This window comes from Suricata suricatta, chromosome 10 (genome assembly GCF_006229205.1).
Source record: "Suricata suricatta isolate VVHF042 chromosome 10, meerkat_22Aug2017_6uvM2_HiC, whole genome shotgun sequence".
In the NCBI taxonomy this organism is placed as follows: Eukaryota; Metazoa; Chordata; class Mammalia; order Carnivora; family Herpestidae; genus Suricata; species Suricata suricatta.
In genome coordinates this window covers 49,872,657-49,878,656 of record NC_043709.1, presented here as the reverse complement: position 1 = coordinate 49,878,656, position 6,000 = coordinate 49,872,657, and the positions used below count along the sequence as shown (strand labels likewise).

Sequence of the window (6,000 nt, the reverse complement as noted above, 5' to 3'; positions counted from 1 at the left end):
AACCTAGGAACTAGGTATCTTGTCTACGGACATTGAGCTAGTGAGTAGAATTCTAACCGTGGTCTGCCTGCCTTAGGAACTAGTGCTTTCACGAGACATCACATTACCCCCCCCCCCCCCCCCAGGGCCACACTAGGGGCAGTGATGGTTTTCACACTCTTCCTCATTAGCATGCATATTCCTCATCTTCTGAGTGATCTGAGGGCCCCAGGCCAGCCAAGCCAACATTGATGTCAACTCTAATCTCTCTTTCTGATACCTCATTATTCTCACCATCAAAATTAAGCACATTCTTCTTAAAGACATGACCCTTCTCCTCTCTATGGCTATATATTTCCAAGCCATGCTAATTTGCATCAATAGGTATCAGAAACCCTCTTCTTTTATATCCCTTGACTGGGTCAAAGGAATCTTAGAATGGTTTGGTGTGAAAGGTTGGGAAGGCTGAGCTAAGTAGTTCATCATGACTAGGGTGAACAATGATATCATCTTCTAAAGTAATGGTCTGAGTCTCCCAGCTATACTTCTGATGTGGAAGCAGAGAGACTGAATCACCACAATTGTGGGAGCAGAGATCGGCTTTGTCCTTGGCTTATTTTCAGTTGAAATCTAATAGTTAATAATATAAAGCCCTGGGAAAACACTGGAATACACAATCCTTAGGGTGAGGTAAAGATAATGCTACCCCTCCAGGTACTCACATAATATTTTAAATACATAGTATTTTAAACCTTTGCACTGTCCTGTCACCACCCACTTTATCCCTCCCTCAGTAAACTGTAAATTTCTTGAGGGTAGAGCATGTACTTGAATTCATACTTTTATTTCCCACAGACCATAGCATAAAGCCTTTCCAACTGTGGTTGATGAATAAATGTTTATTTCATGAATGTATACATGAATAAAAGAAATATAAAGATGTCTTTCTCTAGTCGACATAAACTTGCCTCAAGGAGTATTAAATCACATTCACTTATTTTGAGGCAAGAAAATACTTCATTGAAAATAAGAGGCCAAGAGGCATAATATGATGACTTCTAAAATTTTGGGTTAGCTGTGTATCTGAGGTTATGTGGACCTGGCTGCAGGGTTTTAAGTACATTTCCATATGGTACCCAGAAACGAAACTTCCACTCCTGGTGTGAATTAAATTCTTATATCAGTTTTTAACTTAAAAATTCCTGATCTATAGATAAAACTGTTACTCTTAAAATACTTCTTCCAAGATATTTGAATGTGTGTGTGGGGAATGTTAGGAGTGGTTTTGTTCTTGAACATATCTGATGAAAGGGAGCGGTCCTGGGAAAGCATCAGCAGTGACCCCCAGGGGGTAGAAGGTGGTGCCCAGTGGATTTGGTATTGGAATTTGAAAGCTTCTCTCTACCATGCTTGAAAGAATCCTTTCTCTCAAGTAAACAAGATGCAAAGCCACACCTGACTGTCTTTAAGGATGCCTGTATTTAAATAGAGAAATCAATTTTCATGACTGAAGGGAGAAAATCACACAAAAAAATAAAATGTCCCGTGTCCATAATGTGATGTGTCAGATAATGTAAGATGTTTCTCCCCCCTTTCTTCCCGCTGCCCTGCCTCTGCCTCTTTCATGAAGGGAAGATGGTTATGATGCTCATCACCATGAGCTCATAGCGCGTGGGCTTTGTCCTAGATAATGGGTTTAAGGGAACTATCTATTAAGGTGTTACTTTTAGGTAGGTCTGAGGAGTGTGTTAACCTCTTACAGTGCTGGTCATAGCTACTCTCGCTTTGGGGGAGGTGTTACTTTTACTGTTCAGGAGTTGCTCAAAGACCTTCTCAAGTTGTGGGGAGAGCGGGGAGAACAGTGGGTTTATGCCACCAGACCCCCACCCTTTGAATTAGCAGGGTGCAACAGTGTTCCCAGTGCGAGACCCACTAGACCTGCTATCTGGTAAAATCTCAGCTGATGCTCAGAGATTTGTGCACTCACGAACGACTGCCAGAAAGCTCTGCAGCTGTAAGGATGAGTTCCAGGCCTGTTTCCCATGAGCAAGACAGCTCCCTGTCGGCTTTTTTTTTTTTTTTCCCCCTCTCTCTTCTCAAAGCAGGCTTCCAGGGCTTTTTCTCTTAGTAATTGTCACTACTAGTTCTGTTCAGTCCCTGAAGATAAGCACGTAGGCCCTTTTTATTTTAAGATTTTACTGTTAAACAAAAATAGTAGCATTAGGAAATCATGAAAGTCCCAGACCTGATTTCCGTCTGGAAGCCCCTTGAGACAGAGCTTTTATTCCTCAAGTTGGGTTCTCAGTGCCTCCCATTAAAGGAATAGTTTGTTCTCAAGGGAGCCTCACTCCCAGCTCGAAGGCCTGAAGGTGCGGGGGTAGCCCAACAATCCCTACTTCTTGGAGCAGCCTGGGAAGTCCATCTCTGGAGATGTCCCATCGGGACTGGAGTCTGTAAGCCATTCAGGACGCTTCCTCAAGTAAGGATTGCTTCTTTAGCAATCCAAGTAAATTTCAAATCCAAATCAGTTTTCATCGAGCCTTCTTTTTGCCAACTTCAGCTTAAATTGTGATTGTTCTGGGCTGTGCCAAGATATGATTTGCCCAAATGTGAATTCATTGATGTTATTTGACTAGTAAAGATCACTCAGTAAAGAGGGGTGTTAAGTTGGCCTTGGCTGGAAATCTTACCACCTGAGACCTTCAAGCAAAGTCCATACTGGCATTGTTTCCTCTGCAAGCTGACTTCAGGTGACATCTTTTGCTTCTAGAAAACAATATTGCAAACATGAATAAGAAACGATGAGTCATACAATAAGTATAGTACTAGGCTTGTGGCACACTTACTTTTAGACCATTGTATTTTACTGCTTGTTTAATTATCTGTTTGCTGTAAAAGTTGGCAGTCCTGACTTTCCTCTTCAATGTAAACAAAATAGTAATATTTAATTCCCTCACTACTTATTGCTATAACAGTAGAAACTTAATTTTTTTTTTTTTGGCCATTTTCAATTTCTCTGTAGTTTAGAATGGAAAGTTTTCAAGGATACTTTTTAAAAAAAGGTTTTTCCTTGTAATATGTCTCAGATGAAACAGAATTTTTATCTTAAAAGTAAACAAACCCCTATTACTAATGGCAAAAAAAAAAAAGTATTGTCTGGAGAAGAGTTTTAGAGAGAGGGCTTTTTGTCATCCATGATACATCAAGGCGGCTTGCCAAGGTAGGGTCTAGATTCTCCTTTGCCAGTCCAGAAACTTGATTTCCTCGGCTCACTGAGCACTGGTCAGTGCATTTTCTTCTTTGCAGCAGAATCTATGGGAAGTCAGATGACACTCAGCATTTGCTTGGTGAGCATGAAGTCTGAGCCAATGGGAGGGCAATGGCCTGAGTGGCATATGTCAGCGAGCTGTGGGAGCTGGATGTCCCTTCCACTCCAGGGACAATGTTGTAGAGCAGAGCCCATTGCTCCTCCCACTGCTGCTGTGAGGCCGTCTTTCCTGCTTGCCCAGTGTTGGCAACTGAATGTGAATAGCCTCTCTTGTTAAAAGAGAACACTGAACTCTCTAAGGTTTGAGCAGATGAGAGCTCTCTGGAAGACGAGACTGTGCATGCAGATACCAGCTTGTTTTCTTTGATTTCTCTTCTCCTTCCTGTTCTCTTCCTTTGATTCTGGCCATTCATCACCATCTTCACACTCAGGGGCCTGTGGTGCCCTCTAAAAAATTGTCTAAAGCCAAACATCAGTTCTCTTTCTATTATTATTCAGCACAGCTTAGGCTGGAGCAGTCAATGGACATCTTACTAAAATTAAGAGAAAGCTAAAGGAACATGAACATGTACTGAAACTATGAAAGCATCAGGCTAATGAAGGATAGATTTTGAGCTATTGGTCTAAAATGTTGGGAAATCTAAGCCAAACAGTTAACTATGACTAGGTTAAACAATGACTTCATTTTCTCAAGTGACCAGGAAGCCTTTTTCAAAGCATTTTCCCTGCAGTGGAGCGGGCATAGCTGAGTAGCTTACATATCCCAAATGAAGCAGGTTTACTTTTGCAGATTAAGAATCTCATTTTAACAGATTCTTATATATGAAATGTACATTTCATGATTAGAGTTGTATCATTTCTGACATTGTCCTCAGATTCTGGGGGTACTTCATAAAGCCCAGAATGTACTGATTTCCAAATAGGTATGCCAGAGTCATAAGAATGACTTCTTTTCCAGCTCTTCCAGAATATATCATTAGGACTGCATTTAAAAAAACATTCAGGGGCGCCTGGTGGCTCAGTCGGTTAAGCATCCAGTTTCGGCTCAGGTCATGATCTCACAGTTTGTGGGTTCAAGCCCCGCGCTGGGCTCTGTGCTGACGGCTCAGAGCCTGGAGCCTGTCTTTGGATTCTGTGTCTCCCTCTCTCTCTGCCCCTCCCCTGCTCATGCTGTCTCTCTCTGTCTCTCAAAGATAAATAAAACATGAAAAAAAATTCAATACTTTTCAGTCAATCGCAGCCATTGTTTTTGATGCTTGAAATTGTTTATCTTTGGCCTGTAGTAGCCTATTAATGTGTCTCTTATGTCCTTTTTAACTTCCTTGCTTCCTTAGCTCATTAAAATGGTTCAGGTTCATCTTGCACTTTTTTTCTGGCTTAGACCTGGAATCAGTCACATTCCAAAGGACCCCTGATTCTTTTCAGTGGGGAATGGTTTTTAGAGACCACAACCTTGGTGCTGGGTCATTGCTGCTGGGTTGCCTTTAGTTCTAAACCTACTCAGTGGATATTCAGTTGACCTTTGGACAACATGAGTTTGAATTGCACAGGTCCATTTATAAGTAGATTTTTTGGGGATATATATATATATACACACACATACATATATAGTACTGTAGATGCATTTTCTTTTCTGTATGATTTTAAGATTTTCTTTTCTCTAGTTTTATTGTAAGAATATATATAATACATATAACATACCAAATATGCAGTTTAAGTTTATTTCATTTATTTATTTATTTATTTATTTATTTATTTATTTATGAGAGAGAGAGGGAGAGAGAGAGAGAGACAGAGATAGAGCACGAGTGGGGGGAGGAGTAGAGAGGAGGAGACACAGAATTCAAAGCAGGCTCCAGGCTCCAAGATGTCAGCACGGAGCCCGACGTGGGGCTTGAACTCCGGAACCATGGAAGTAATGACCTGAGTCGATGTTGGACACTTAACCAACTGAGCCACCCAGGTGCCCTTAATTTTATTTTTAAGTAATCTCTATACCCAGTGTGTGGCTTAAACAACCCTGAGACCAAGAGTCTCATGCTCTACTGACAGAGCCAGCCAGGTGCCCCAAAAGTTTGCATAGGAATTGATTTTTTTTCAAATTTAGAGAGTGCAAATCAGGGAGAGGGGCAGAGGGAGAAAGAGAGAGAGAATCCTAAGCAGACTCTATGCTTAGTGTAGAGCCCAACGCAGGGCTCAATCCTATGACCCTGGGATCATGCCCTGAGCTGAAATCAAGAGTCAGATGCTCAACCTACTGAGCCAGCCAGGTGCCCCAGGAGTTAGTTTTTGTTTTTTAAAGTAAGCTCTATACCTAATGTGGAATGCAGCACCCCAAGGCCAAGAGTCATATATGCTACTAACTGAGTCAACGAGGCACCCCATTCAAATATGTGTTGATTGATTGTTTATGTTATTAGTGAGGGTTCTGGTCAGTGGTAGGCTATTAGTAAAGTTTCTGGAAGGCCAAAATTTATATGCAAATTTCCACTGTTGGGGGTGGGTGGGAAGATTTGCATCCCTAACTCCCCTGTTATTCCTTGGTCAAGGATCAACTGTGTATGTATTTTTGAAAAAAAAAAAAAGACGTTCATACTAGTATTTCCAATTTAAATATAATATTGCAGAATTTAAAAAAACTTTAATTTTGGGGCACCTGGGTGGCTCAGTTGGTTAAATGTCTGGCTTCGGCTCAGGTCATGATCTCATGGTTCATGGGTTCGAGCCCCGTGTTGGGCTCTGTGCTGACAGCT

The 6,000-nt window shown here is 41.4% G+C and overlaps 1 protein-coding gene across 3 annotated transcripts in view; it reads left to right on the top strand.

Moving 5' to 3' along the window:
• TBC1D30 (TBC1 domain family member 30) overlaps window positions 1–6,000 on the top strand; it is an 83,783-nt gene that overhangs the window by 36,803 nt on the left and 40,980 nt on the right. The gene's annotated exons all lie outside the window — the stretch shown is intronic.